We start from the raw sequence: 15,571 nt of genomic DNA on the forward strand, positions 1-15,571 counted from the left end.
TAAACTTAAAAAAGATATTGACTCTAACACAATTGTAGCTGGGAACTTAAATACCCAACTCACAATTCTAGACAGATCATCAAGACAAAAAATCAACAAGGAGATATGGGACCTCAGCACTTTGGGAGGAGGAGGCTAGTGGATTGCCTGAGGTCATGGGTTCGAGACCAGCCTGGGCAACTTGGTGAGACCTTGTCTCCACAATAAATCAAAAGTAGCCAGGTGTGGTAGTGCGCACCTGTAGTTCCAGCTACTTGGAAGACTGAGGCGGAAGAATCTCTGGAGTCCAGCGAGTTGACACCAGGGTGGGCGTGAATGTGCCACTGAACTCCAGCCTGGGTGACAAAGTGCGACTCCAACTTAAAAGAAAGAAAGAAAAAGAAAGAAAGAAAGAAAGAAAGAAAGAAAGAAAGAAAGAAAGAAAGAAAGAAAGAAAGAAAGACCTTCACAACAAAAACTACAAAACACTGCTCAAAGAAATCAAAGATGACACAAACAAATGGAAAAATAATCCATGCTCATGGATTGGGAAAAAAAACTTACTGTTATAATTTATTTAAGAAAATATTAAAGTAATGACCCCATGAAATCAAGTACATCCCTTTCTCACAGTAAATCTAGCTTTTGATTTTCTCCATGAGGTTCCCTGTAACACAACCAATTTGATATTTTGAATGAATTATATCAATTTATTAAAATGGAACGTGAGAATGCATGAAATTCAATCTAAAGATCAGATTAACTGCTTAATTAATTATCATAGATATAATCACATTTTAAAAATGGAATAGAGTAGTAAATTCAGTCAAATTGGCTTCTGAATGAAGCTTTAAAATAGTTGTCATTCAAATAAAAGAAAAAAAGAAAATAGCTGCACACATGGTACTGAGAAGAAGCAACCTGATACATGCAACAACATGAATGATTCTCACAGACAAAACTGAGTGAAAACTGTCAGACACAAAAAACTACATATCATTGCCACTTATATGAAGTTCAAAAGCAGACAAAACTAATAATCAAAGGAGATATAGGTCAGAATGACTCCTGAGAGTGGTTACTGACTGGGAAGTGCCCTAGGGAAGTCTTCTGGCTGCTAGAATGATCTAGATCTTGATCTGAGTGAAGGCTACATACATGTACACATGTGTAAAAATTAACCAAGTGATACACTTAATTATTGTGTACTTCTAGACATAAACAGTTAAATTAAAAATATAATAAAATTTTTAAAATGTAGCTTCAGGCAATGAAATTTGCATATTTAGATATCTTTAGAATCAGTAAGCCCAAGTAACATATTATGCAATTTAATTTTATTTGAAATATTATGATGGCATTATTATCACCATTTAATACATACATTCCATTATTAATTGTTTTTCTCCTCCATCAAATAGAAATTTTAATAAAATCTGCCCCATAGAGCTATTTTTTTAAATCAAATTTATTATTTAAAATAAAGTGCAAAATCTGATGAGTTCCGACAGTTATATAAGCCTATGAAGCTACCACCACAATCACGATAGTCTCCCAGAAGTCTCCTCTTGCCCTTTGCAGTCCATTTTTCCTCCACCTTGGCTCTAAGCAACCATAGATTTTCTTTGTGTGCAAAAATATTCATTTTTATTTTTTGGGATTCTAGATACATAGACTCAGTATGTATTCTTATGTGTCTGGCTTCTTTCATTCAACATGATGATCCTGAGATGCATCCATGTTATTGCATTTATTGGTAGATTGGTATATTTTTTATACTGACAAGTATTAATCCATTGTATGGATATGCTATATTTTGTTAATCTGTTCACCCTTTGATGGACATCTGGAGAAGCCTGGGACATGATTTAGACCAGATGTATGTGGCAGCATTAGGAATACAATTCCAACTAACAGTGAAGAAAATGGCAGTAGTACCTTCTGCACTGACCAAAAGCCAGGTGGTGTAGGGGCTTTTGCAGGACTTGGGAATCATAGGTATAATTACTTAGGGGGAGAGAGAGAGAGGAAGAGGGGGGAGAGGGGAGGGGAAAAGGAGGACAAGAGGAAAGGGGAAGAGGGAGAAAGGGAGCGAGGCAGTGCTGTTAAGCATGGAACTAGAGCTTGAGGGGGCCTAACTGCCATAACTGGTTGCTCTTGCCCCGAAAAACATTATTTTCCCTCCATTAACCTCTGTTTCTCCATCTGTAAAATTAGGATGTTTAGGATTATTTCTAAAATTATTGCCTTTAAAATTGATATTTGAACTAAGGTAAGGATATATCCAAATTAATTATATGATTACTCTTTTAAAAGTTTCCATTTGGCTTTGACACTATGTTTCTGTTTTTTAATTTTGCTTCTGACACTGTCCTCTGATCACAGTAATTCCCCACCTTATAAAGCTCTAATTGAATATATACATGTTTTCCTGTGAAATTACTTTCCACTTATATACAGAAATGGCAGAGCTTCAAAAGCTTTTTGATTATTTAAAAAATTGATCTTTACGTTATGAAAAATCCTTTCACTCCCTTCAATATACTTAGTCAAGGTGCCCTCTAGTGGAAGAATCTGCTTACAGCATGACGGCAGTTGCTTACAGATTTAATAGTACATATTACATTGTATGCACTAAACAATAAAATATCTATGCCTGAATTCTGAGGATTCAGAGACTACATCTATAGGATTATAATATTTACATTTTTCCTATCCCAATTACTGTTTGTTGCCATTAGATTAACCTTGTGGGTGGAAATATATACAATTGAAGAAATTTTACTTTAACCCTAAAAATATATTTAAAAAGAAGACACTTGTGTCCTGAATTATTTACCTCTTTTGTAGATTGTTCCTGTTTTTCCAGGAGAAGATGAACACATCTTTGTGGACTGGAGAACAGTGGTGGGGGCCCATCTGACATTTCTTGTGAGAGTTCTCCAGGTCACTCTCTCCAGGTTCTATGGGAGCCCACAATATCTGCGCTCTGGAGTTTTTCTAAAGCAATATTGTAGGTGTGAGCAGTAACAAAGACACTCCTCTCTTGAGCACTGACTTTCCCTTAATTGAACAGAAATCACGCATCTTCCAGTTACTCCCTCTCGGTGCTAATGTCTCTCATCTCTCTTTGTGGCTTCCCTAAAAGTCATCTGTTCTTCAGGACATTTGGTTGTCTCCAGACATCTTAGAATAGATATTTGATGTTTGGAATTTCTGGAGAGTTTATTTGCTAGAGAGAAGTTCTGCATCACAACCGAGCTGATTTTATGGACCTAGCATCTTCCATCTCTAGCAGAATCTTGGTAATTGGTGGAGAAGGAAGCAATCATCAGAATCAAGCATCTGAGGTATTTGCAGCAGGTGCCATTTGTTGGTCCTTATTATGTGCAAGGGCTGTGTTGCACCCTAACATGCATGATTTTATATACTCACAATAACTTTGTGATGAATTTAGCATTATTGTTCCCATGCCACAGAGAAAAAATCTGAGGCTTAGGGAAGTAGGAACAAATTCTGTGGATTTATTCTGTAACATAAATGGCAAGCTAGGAGGTTTCACTTCAGAAAATGTAGGGGAGTATTGTCCCATACACAGACCCAATTATAAAGCTGGTGGTTATTGCACATCCACACCCACAAAGGCTATGCACCTATGCATTCATAACAATGCTATTAATAGGACCCATATGTTGAGCGGGAAGATATAGGTACCAATCCTGAGTGAGAACACCAAAGAGCATAACAACACCAACCCTTGGAAATAGGAGCCCACTGCATCTTGTATGAGGTTGAAGATGCTAAGGAGAACTCAATACACAGGCATTGAGCCAAGTTGGAGCCATGCTTTACTCACAGGGAGGAGAGAGCAGTGTGAACAACACCCTGTAGTGTGTGTCAGTCAACCATGGTCAGAAGTTTTCTCCTAATAGCTGATGCAGGGTGATGAGCTGCATGCATCTCTCGAAAGATCCCCATTCCCTTGGGGGATACAGTGGTGGCAGAAATATTGGTGAGGTTGACCAACTGTGTCTCACACACACACACACACACACACACACACACACACACACACACACACACACTGCTTTATTTAAAAGTTCACAATGTACCCAGAATGGAGCAAGTTTCTCGCAATAAAAGAAGTGCATCTGGGGCCAAGAAGCCAGGTTCCATGAAGATGAATGTTACATTCCTAAAGGCACTGATTGGGCAACCCCGAAGAGGGCTGGGCAACTTTTCCTGCAATGTAAATATTTGGTTTAGGGTTGAATCTTCCCAGTTTGAAGAAGATATAAGACACCACTGATTCTATATTTGTAGATGAAAGTTATGTAGATGCTATTACTCTAATTCCCAAGTGGATGAGCTTCTTGGCTCCACCTTCTGAAGGTGATCACCTGTTATTCCTTTGATGACAGTGTTATTAACTTCATCTTCTCCCTTTTAAAATATATTAGGTTTTGGCATAAGTTAAATCAGGACAATTCAGATCAGCATATCTCAGACCTCAGTGCACACAAACCCCCATGGAGATGTGGTTAAAATATAGATTCTGTTTCAGCAAGTCCAAGTGGCTTTTGCATTCCTTAGTAGCTACCTCCGAGGTGCTGTTAAAGCTGCTGGTCCATGGATCACACTTTGAGTAGCAAGAATCTAGATTTCTTTCAAGAAAATAAAAATAAATATCATATGTAGAAAGAAGTCTTCTACTCTATAGACAGAGACTGAGTCTAAGATAGTAAAAACCACTATGTGTAAAGAGACATTTCCCCCCAAAAATACTGTTTTGCCAAACTTGCTAAATATTTGATATTATCTAATTTTTATTTTCCTTAATGTAAAAGGACTTCAAACATTGCTCCAAAGACTGACAATGTTGTGTGAGGAGTCAACTGGAATGAATGAAGAAAAGAAACCTGTTATAAACATGTCATTGAACTAATTTAGATTATTTATTAATGAGTTAGATTAAATTAATCAGTCTTTTTCTCTGAATTTGTTTCACACTTTTATCTCTGATGTGACCAAACTATTTGAAATGGTTCTTGGGAACTACAAAACGAGTCATGAGGCACAATTCATTCTTCTTAGCTGTAATGTCTCAGTGTGATTCTGATCCAATTGACAATCAGGTATCCATCCCATTGTTACATACTTCCATCAAAGGTATAGTAGGTAATAACCTTTGGAAAGCAGGGTCAAGGATACTTGCTAGAAAAAAACAACTGTCATTAATGTAAAATCAAGTCTGATTTTATAAGAGAATGTATGATATGTCAACAGTTAAATGTTTTTTCTAGAAGTATTCTTAACACAGGTAGTTTTGCAGGATATCCCTGCCCTTCCTCTAATGTTTAATAGAGGAAAGCATTTGTCATGATATGGCAGTGACTAGGAAATAATACCACCCATAAAGAAACAGAATATTGTTTCCAGTAACTTTTATGACTCTCACAATTTTCTGCATATGTTATGCATTTAAGAAATATTTTACATATTGCTTATCTGGGAAAAGATATTTTAGACAAAATTTAAAGTAACTTTAGACTAAATTTAATTGAACTTCAATTATTCAAATGACTGCCTCATCTGAAATATTTACTTTTTTAATCTATGTGTTTGATACTCTCTAGATAAAGTTATAGTCATCATAAAAATGAAAAAAATGTAATTGTCTTCATTATTTGATGGTATGTTGTTATTTTCATTATGCAATATTAATTACATATTAGTAATTTCTTATAATAAAGTTTTTAAAATATGTATTTATTAAACTTAGCCTTGGTGATATACATCATTCCACAATTAAAATATCAAGCTATATGTTGTGTGTGGCATTAATTAGTGGTGAGATCTGTTAGCTTAGAGGGAAAGACACTAAGCTTAATCAGAGGAAATAAAATAGATTAAGTTAGTAAATTCTTTAAGGCCTTATAGAAAAACAAATAAAACAGAAAAATGTTCATAAAAATAATATTTATAAGTATCTGCTATGTGCCAGGCCCTATTTTTCTAACTCATTTATTCCTTACAGGAACCCAGTAAGGTAGGTTCTATAACCTTCCCATTTTACAGATGAGAAAATTGAGACACAAGGAGCTTAAGAGACATTAGCACATCCTGGAGTTGGGATTCACACCTAGGAAATCTGGTTTCTACAGAACTTTACCACAGAACTGTAGAAGGCTTGGCATTCTATAGACCAGGGGTCTGCAAACTATGACCCACAAGCCAAATCTGGCCTGATACCTTAAGCCTGTAATCTAAGAGTCATTTTTACACTTTTTAAAAATTGAAAGAAAAATAATATCTTTGTGATACATGAATTTCAGTGCCCACATACAAAGTTTGATAAAGACACAGCCACACTCATTTGTTTATATATTATCTATAGCTGTTTTTATGTCACAACAGCCAAGTTGTGTAGTAGCTGCAGAGACTATCTGGCCCATTACAGAAAAAAAATTATTAGTCCCTACCATAGACCACAAGATTGAAGGAAACTAAGAACATAGGTCGAATTTGCACAAGTACAGCAGAGAGGTCATTTTGGATGGACTGTGTGAGTCATGCAAAGTGACCTACATGGCTTCAGGGCCTCGTGTTATAAAAATGATAGTATAATGAGAAAAACTACCTGTAATTAAGTAAATAGCAGTTAGAGGCAGATAAATGGGGGTGTCTATCCTGCTCTTCCTGGGGGGAAGGTGTAGGAAGGAGTTTGGGAGGGTCCAGGTAGCAGAAAATGATACGATCAAGAAGGCAGAATCATACCCCAATCTTCTGGGATACAGGACATTCCTGCTATTTTCCCTGCCGATTTGATAAAAATCAGAGCCAGTAAATTAAGTAAGGACAAAGTCTCTTTTCCTCCACCTGTGGTCATTGCTGCCTGAAGGGATAATTGACTGGAGACCTGCAGAACTCTTCCATGTTAGGGCTGGGTTAGGGGTGAAGTGGAGTGTAAATTGGCTTGGGTAGAGAAAGGCTGGAGACTACCTAGTCATGGTGGGAGGAAGGCAAGGAAGTGTCTTTGTGTCTCAGATGAGATGTAAACCCCTGTGTCCTTGTGACAGAATGACAATATTTGCTGAAAAACTATTCCTTCTATATGTGGTTTGAGTAGAAAATGGTATTTCAAAGATTATGTTTTTTAAACATTATTAAGATAACTTTTTGTCTCTCAAATAGAGTTTACTTGAGGTTATTCCAATTCCTGAAAAGGAAAGAGCCCAAAGATTTATTTATTTTTATTAGAACAAGAACTTCACACACCAAGCATGGCTGCCTAGATGGGCCACTACACTGATACGTTGGCTGCTGAGGGCTGTGAAATGAGTCTGGTCAACTATCAAAACACTGGAGATGCCAATCCTTTTGTTTCTAAGTTCCCATATACTTACTCACACAATTAAACTTTGTGTCATGATAAAAGATATCTTCCATAGTATCATGTTTATACGTAAAAATATGTCTATCAAAAGTATCACTAGTTTGGATAGCACAGTAGGATTTGGGATCTAAATGACTAGATGATGCAAAAATAAATGTCTTTACATTAAACGATATTATTTTTTCTTTCAATCTTTTTCTTTATATTAACATTTGATTTGATACGTTTTCAGGTCTTTCTTTTTGTAACAAATTTTGAAATACTGGGAAGTTTCACTGAGAATGTTCAGATGTCTGTGGAGGCAGGTGTTTGTGTCTGCTGGGGGCAACACAGGGCAGCATTGTTTTGTAGAATCCCTGAGCAGTAGCTCTACAGTTTTCTGGGCATCCTGCCCAGAGGAACTAAGATTTCAGTCAACTCCCCAACTCAATACATTATATCAGTGTTTACCAAACGTATGTGCATAAGTCCCCAGGGGAGGTTCTTAAAAACAGAAATTCCTCAGTACCACTGCTGAGGAGTCTGATTCAGTAGATCAAGGGTGTAGCAGGGATTCAAACTTTTGTAATGTTTCCAGAATTTGGAACTATTGATTTATGTGTCTTTTATGTTTTGCAAATGTCTTATTTGATACTCTTCATGAAGCTATGTGTGAGCGAGATAAACTCTAAGTTTTCAGAGAAATCAGTCATAGTATCCTGGAAAAGTCATTGTAGCCAGTAAAATCCTAGTAGCCTAAAGAAAAACAAAACAAAACACCAAACTCTTCAACACCTAATCAGAGAGGACTGATATTCCACCTTCAGAACTTAAAGGTTATGGTCAGCAGAATATCAGCTCCCCTTCCCGATGTCTACTTTCTCATCCTGAGAATCTGTGAATATGTTGTGCTCTATGGCAAAATAGACTCAAGGTTGCAGGAGGAATGAAAGTTGCTAATCAGCTGACTTTAAAATAGGGAGATTATTCTGAATTATCTGGGTGGGCCCTGTGCTGTAAATGGGAGAGGGAATATCCTTTGTGGGGTCTTTAAGAATCACTCTAGGCAGGGCTCAGCCTGTAATCCCAGCACTTTGGGGGGCTGAGGCGAGTGGACTTCCTGAGCCCGTGAGTTGGAGACCAGCTTGGGCAACTTGGTGAGACCTTGTTTCTACAATAAATAAAAATTTAGCTGGGCGTGGTAGCACATGCCTGTAGTTCAGGCTGCTCGGGAAGCCGAGGCAGAAGGATCTCCGGAGCCAGGCAGGTCAATGCTGGGGAGGCTGTTATCGTGCCATGGCACTCCAGCCTTGGCGACTAAATGAGACTCCAACTCAAAAAGAAAAGAGAATCACTCTAACACAGCTACACAAAATACACTCAGAGAGGCACAGGAAATTAAAGGATTTCTTACTCTCATCAGTCTTAGAGAGAGAGGAACAGCCCAGAGAGCCACACAAAGTCACTGAAAGTCCGAAGTTTGGTCACAGCAGGCCGGGGCTAATCAGAGCTATGGCCTGTGGGCAAGTGCCTGCATTGAGGATCATGAGTGGGGAAGCTTGTGGCTCTCAGGAAGTGTGCTTGTTGGGAAATGTGAATGCAAATGGTCTACACAGAAGGAGGGAAGGGGCAAAATGGGGAGGTTCTTGTGGGGCTTATTACTTGAATGCACATTTGGGAACTGTATTAGTCCATTCTGTGTTTCTTTAAAGGAATACCGGAGGCTGGGTGATTTATAAAGGATTGAAGTTTATTTGGCCCACAGTTCTGCGTGGTGCTGGCACTGCTCAGCTACTGGTGGTGCCTCACCAAGTTTTTACTCTGATGGAAGGCAAGAGGAGATGGCATGTCACATGGTAAGAGTGAAAGCAAGGCAAAGAAGGAAAGTGCAAAGCTCTTTTAAACAACCAGCTGTCCCATGAAATACTAGAACGATACATTTATCACAGTGAGAATAGCACCAAGCTACTCTGAGGGCCCCACCCCCATGACTCAAACTCCTCCCACTAGGCCCCAACATTGGGGATTACATTTCAACATGAGATTTGGAGGGGACAAACTTTCAAACTATATCAAGACAGAAATGGGCAATAATTAGGTACAAGTTTTAAAAATGCAATGTAGGTGTTGGCCTTCAGGGAGTCATTAAGGCAACAAATAACAGCTTTATTTTACAGTCCCAACATAATCACACAGGTCCTTAAGATTGGAAGAGTAAGGTAGAAGAGGGAGAACCAAAAAGATGGCATCACGAGAAGGCCTTGGTTCAACATGACTGACCTTGAAGATGGGAGGAGGTCACCTGCCGACGAATGTGAGTGACCACCAGAATCTGCAAAAAGCAAGGAAACAAATTTTTTTCTAGAATACCCAGAAGCCCTGCTGACACCTTGATTTTATTTGATTTTTTAAAGCAGGATTTATTGAGAGGACAGAAAAGCTCCCACAGTGGGAGGGTTGCCCTGACACCTTGCTTTTAGTCTGATAAAACCTTTTTCAGATTTTTGACTACCAGAACTATAAAGATAATGGATTTGTGTTGTTTAAACAATTATGTGGCAATTACGCAACAGCAGTAAACTAATACAAACCCTGTAGTTTTTTTCACTGTTACATTGATCAGCGTAAGGTGGGATTTGCAAATATAGAGCAGGCTGGTTGCATTCCCTTTCTCCCAGCCCATAGCCCACACTACTCTTGTATCTCAATTCTTGTCCCTGTGACCTTAGATGTGACTCCAGAATCCTTCAACCCAAGTCCAGGTGGTCACTACCAACTGAGTATAGTGGACACACAAATTAAACCCAGTTTATTAATTTGGCGTTAATACCTGCTATTACTATAATCTCTACTGCAGTTATGTTATCAGTATAACAATGTATGCTGTTTGTGTCTCTCTTCATTTTCACAAAGGTCTGAGAGAAGCTGCTGATGGTGTTCAAGAATACATTAATGTAAAATATTCCTGGAGATGATGGCAAGGAATTGATGAATTCATTAATTCTATAAGTACTTAGAGAGTGCCAACAATGTCCCAGGCACTAGTCTTGGTAACGGAGAGCTAAAGTTAAAAATATGGACACCATTTCTACTCTCAGAGTTTTTACCTTTATTTGATGTTTCTTTTCTTTTCCTTTTTTTTTTTTTTTGAGTTGGAGTCTCACTCTGTCGCCCAGACTGGAGTGCAGTGGCCGCTCCCAGCCACCGCAGCCTCGACCTGCTGGGCTCTGGCAATCCTTCAGTCTCAGCCTTCCAAGTAGCTGGAACTACAGGCGTGCGCTACCACGCCCGGCTAATTTTTTGATTTATTGTAGAGATGAGGTCTCACCAAGTTGCCCAGGCGGGTCTTGAACCCGCGGGCTCAGGCAATCCACTCACCTCAGCCTCCCAAAGCACGGAATTACAGGCTGAGCCACCGAGCCCGGCTTATTTGATGTTTCTTAAAATGTGGTCTATTATAGAAGACATGTGATGATGGTACCTGCATAATCAATTTGTATGCCTAACCCTGAATTGTACCCTACATTATAATTTTAAAAATAAATAAATAATAATTTTTTAAAAAGAGAAAGGGATTGGCAGTAGTGGTAAACTGCCAGGGCAGGGGGGCACACCTCATCAATAAGGGTACCTGCATAATGAACATTTGTATACCTAACCCTGAATTATACCCCACATATTTAAAACTAAAAATTAAAAAAAAAGAAGACAGGTGATGAATCAGTTAGCTTGTACCACATAACAAATCATCCCAAAACTCAGTGACTTGAAAATAAGCATTTATTGTTACTCCATGGGTCAGCTGGACATTTCAGCTGATCTGGGCTAAGTTTAGCTGATCTCGCTGAGTCTCCTGTGTTCAGCTGGTTGTTGGCAACTGGTATGGGATGGCCTTAACTAATTTTGGCTCTCTTCCACATAATCTCTTATTCTTCAGCAGGCTACTCTGTGCTGTTGAAAATTGATTACCAGGGCCCAAGGAAATGAATGCAAAAAAGAATGACCTCCTGAGGCCTAGGCTCAGAACTGGCATAGTGTCATTTTCACCACATTCTATTGGATAAAGCAAATCACAGGGCAAGCTCCAAATTCAGGATGGATAAATAGATTCTACCTCTTGATGGGAGAAGCTAAAAAGTCATGTCACAAAAGATATGGGTAAAGAGGGGTAGGGAATTGGGGTCATTTTTGGAATCAATCTATGTCAGTTTTAGTAGATAATGTGATGAAATCATTTGTTCACCTACATTTCGAGTTGTAAAATTTATTAAGATTTCTACAGAAATCTCATTCCCTTCTTATAATTGTGGCCATATGTGGTACAAATGGCCTTTGACATTTTACCTCAGCACTATTTCCTTACCAGAGAACAGTTAATGTGGGCTAAAATATTTTCACGTCATTTGTGTGTAGTTGTTCACTCTCATGTATTAAGTGAGGATTTTATATTATTCCTATTCTGATGTGATACAATCTCATTTTAGAGTGTTGAGAAAAAGGATAAATGGTTTAAAGTGGTCCACTGAAGTGAAAAGGCAGCAATTAACACAGGAATACAAATGCAATAGCTCCCAATGAGCGCCTAAGCTAAGTAGTGGTCAAGACTCACATGTGAATCTTTATGTCCTAAAACAAGTGGAAAATGTGACGGTGCTAATAGAGGACACAAGAACTCTCAGCTAAACTTGGGTTATACTAGATCCTCATTCATCTTTTTCTGTACAGTCCTGTGTACTACTCCAGTCTGCATTGCTTTTAGTCATGAATATTTGTCCTAAATGAAGTTGGTAATATTGCTATTTTCATATTTTCAAATAATACTTACGTGCTGGGCAGAGTGACTTGTACTTGTAATCCCAGCACTTTGTGCGGTTGGGGCAGGAAGATTGTTTGAGCCCAGAAGTCCGAGGTTGCAGTGAGCTGCGGTTGTGCCACTGCACTCCAGCCTGGGTGGCAGAGTGAGATCCTGACACAAAGAATCATAATAGTAGTAATCATAATAATACAATCAGTCCCGCTCAGACAAATAGGTTTAACAATTTTTTTCCCTCAGAACAAGTAACAAATAACACTTTCCAGGAAGAAATACATTATTATTATTTTTTTAGTTACCCGTTTATTGCAAGGGATATTTGAAAGGATGCAAATGAAAACCAAATGAAGAGACACAGAAGACAAAGTTTGGAAAGGTCCTAAGCTCAGTAAAATCAATTAATTATGTGGCTAAAGGTGAAAAATCAACCCAGGATGACAATTGAATAAATGCATTATTCAGAATTGCAGTTCTTGTAGTGAAAAGACTTGCAAATCACACTATCACAGGGAAGTCTATAAAACCAGCCAAAACAATGATGATGCATATTATTTTGGGAGTGAAAACAAAGAATGAGCTATCTGCCAAATTCTCTTGTCAGAGGACATTGTTTGATATTACGTATAGTATCATTGGCATAGGATGTAAAATTATCATCGTGGGTGTGCTAGACAGATGTCTCACACTACAGTTGGAGGGCCTCATTCATGTGCAAAGTAGGAATTGGTTCTTGGCACACATGATACAAGGAAGAGTGCTTTACACTTTTTTTTGTCTATTTGAACACTACATTTTCACAGCTAATAATTATTTTGTGAGCCATAACACAGACTGAAAAAGAAGCACTGGAATCAGATGGAACATAACACCAACTGGAGTCTGCATCAGGTAAGAGTGTGTCAAGTTACAAAAGGTGGCAAAAATGCGAAATCTCAAACATCAGCTGAGGGCCAACTAAATGCTTTATGTTCCTGATTGAGTGTTGAAAAACATAGTGAAAAGTGTAAGTACAATAGAAGTCTCTCTTAATGAGTCTTTACTAGCCAAATCAGTTTCTATTCATGTTTTCCATTCTTATGGTCAACTCCATTCTTACCTCTGAGCCTTTTGATCATCTCACCTCCTTGAAACCTTCTCCTCTCTGTTTCCATGCCACCACTTTCTCCTCTGTTTTCATTGGCTGTTCCCGCTCCAATCTTCCCCTTTTCCCTGAGCTTGTAACATTCTAGGGCCTCAGAGCTTAGTATTTGAAGGTCTCTCTAAACCTCATCTATATCAATGGCTTTATGTAAAACTGATGAATCCGAAGTTTTTATTTCTTACCTAAACTGTCTACTTTGCATCTCCACTTAGATTCCAGAAAGACATTTCAATTAAACCATACTCCCAAAGAAACTCTGGATCTCACCCCAAACCTGCTCCACCACATGCAGCCTTCCCCATCTTAGTTAATGCAACTCCAGCTTTCCTGTTGCTCAAGCCAAATTTTGGAATCATCTTTATTTCTGTTTCCCATATTCTTATCCAAATCCTACCAGTCCAATCTTCAAAATATATATATTAGAGTAAGATGTGGGTATCTTTGGGTGGCTATGGTGGTGGCGTCCAAGATATTGACCAAGAATTGCCAAGTCAATAATGGCGGCTTGATTTGCGTTGACTGAAAATGTGGAAATGTAAACTTTGCAAGACGAACCAGCTGTAACTGATGTGGTGAGGAGAAAACACTGAGGCCAAGATGATAAATCTGGTGGCACTGTAAAAGGAAAATCACTTGCAGAAAAGAACAGAGACCTTTTGAGTGCCAATAAATGACAGTATAAAACTTGTTGTAATGTGAATTGAACCAGAAAATCAGAGTGTAACGTGAGTAATACTCCAAAGCATGCTAAATTAGAAGAAAGAACAGGACATGGTGGTGGTTTTAATGAAAGAACAATGTTGCCAATATAGAAAAAGAAGAAGCTTCTGAGTTTGGATTTAAAAAGAGAAAATACAGAGGGAAAGCAGTTGGTTCTGCACTTATTTTCAAGAAAGTTGAAGTGAAGAATCAAAGGGAGAAGGAAAGAATGAGGATGAGATTCTTTCAAAATACAAACTAGATGAAGCTGAGGATGAAGATGATTCTGATCACTCAAAAAATATCTTGAAGTTAGTGAAGAAGATAGTAATACAAATATATCATGGGATACTCTTCAGCCATTAAAAAGAATGAAATAACTCTTTTGCAGCAACTTGGATGGAATTGGAGGCATTATCTTAAGTGATGAAGTAATGCAGGAATGGAAAGCCAAATACTACATGTTCTCACTACAGGCAGGAGCTAAGCTAACAATCTGCAAATCTATATAGAATAATGCACATTAGAGACGCAGAAGGGAAGAATGGGATGTGGGAGGGATGGAAAAATCACCTATCGGGTACAATGTTCAATAATGATGGTGGTTGGTACTCTCAAAGTCCAGACTGCTTCACTACTATACAAAACAGTCATGTAACCAAAACCATTTGTACCCCTAAAACTATTGAAAGATAAAAAAGAAATCTAATAGGTGAAGTTATTCAAAGTCTTCATCTTCACATTTATAATCTTCATCATGCTAATCCTCTCCTTTGAGTTCAAGAACTAGATCCAGGTCCTGTTCGAGAAGTTCTTCCAGTTTGCAGTCAAGATCTTGTTCCAGTTCCAGAGAAAATCTGAAATTTCCTGAGTTGAAATGAAGATTCAGTCCCAGGTCCCACAGGGTTCTTCTTTTCCCCCCAAAAGATCTTATTCAGCTTCATCATTCTCTCCTGAGAGGAACAGAAAAGAAATTGTTCTAGATCATCTTCATCTGGTGATTGCAAAAAAACGGTGAACAGGTTCTAGTCACCTGAAAGTCAGGTGATGACTGGTGAAAATACGAAACAACCAGAGCCCAGAGCCAGCCCCTACAGATCACCATTCCTTTACCCAGGGGCCACAGGTCATCTTCGGGATCGTCCCATTTTGATTCCTGTTCAAGTTCAAAAAGAAACAATGTATTAAAATGTACTTCTTAAAACAACAACAACAACAACCCAGTGCAGTCCATGGAGTATATTTTTGGATAAGTTTATGTCCTACTTGGTCAGAAGTCCTCAGTCTGCTAGCAGTGGTACATGCTATTCTTTGCTTTTCAGAACAATACAGCTGTGTTTATTTTTGTGAAATTAGAAGTGTTAATTAAGCTTAGCCCAAAGCTGCCTCCTTGCATATATTGGATTTGACCTAGAGGTTTCTTTGTTCTCTCTGGCATTGTGAACTGTAACCTAGCTGGATGTGTAAACAGACTGTAACCTACTCTTGTGCCAATCACCTAGTTTTGACCTAAGGTGGCTAACTGTTCACACCAGGTTCAAATAAGGCAAACGCTGAGCTTTTT

General features: G+C 38.4%; 1 pseudogene; it reads left to right on the top strand.

Moving 5' to 3' along the window:
- The first annotated feature begins 13,759 nt into the window (after positions 1 to 13,759).
- Positions 13,760 to 15,195, top strand: LOC103270001 (annotated as a pseudogene).
- Positions 15,196 to 15,571: the final 376 nt, after the last annotated feature.

This window comes from Carlito syrichta, unplaced genomic scaffold, assembly GCF_000164805.1.
Source record: "Carlito syrichta isolate Samal-C Ts95f unplaced genomic scaffold, Tarsius_syrichta-2.0.1 Scaffold309699, whole genome shotgun sequence".
Classification (NCBI taxonomy): domain Eukaryota; kingdom Metazoa; phylum Chordata; class Mammalia; order Primates; family Tarsiidae; genus Carlito; species Carlito syrichta.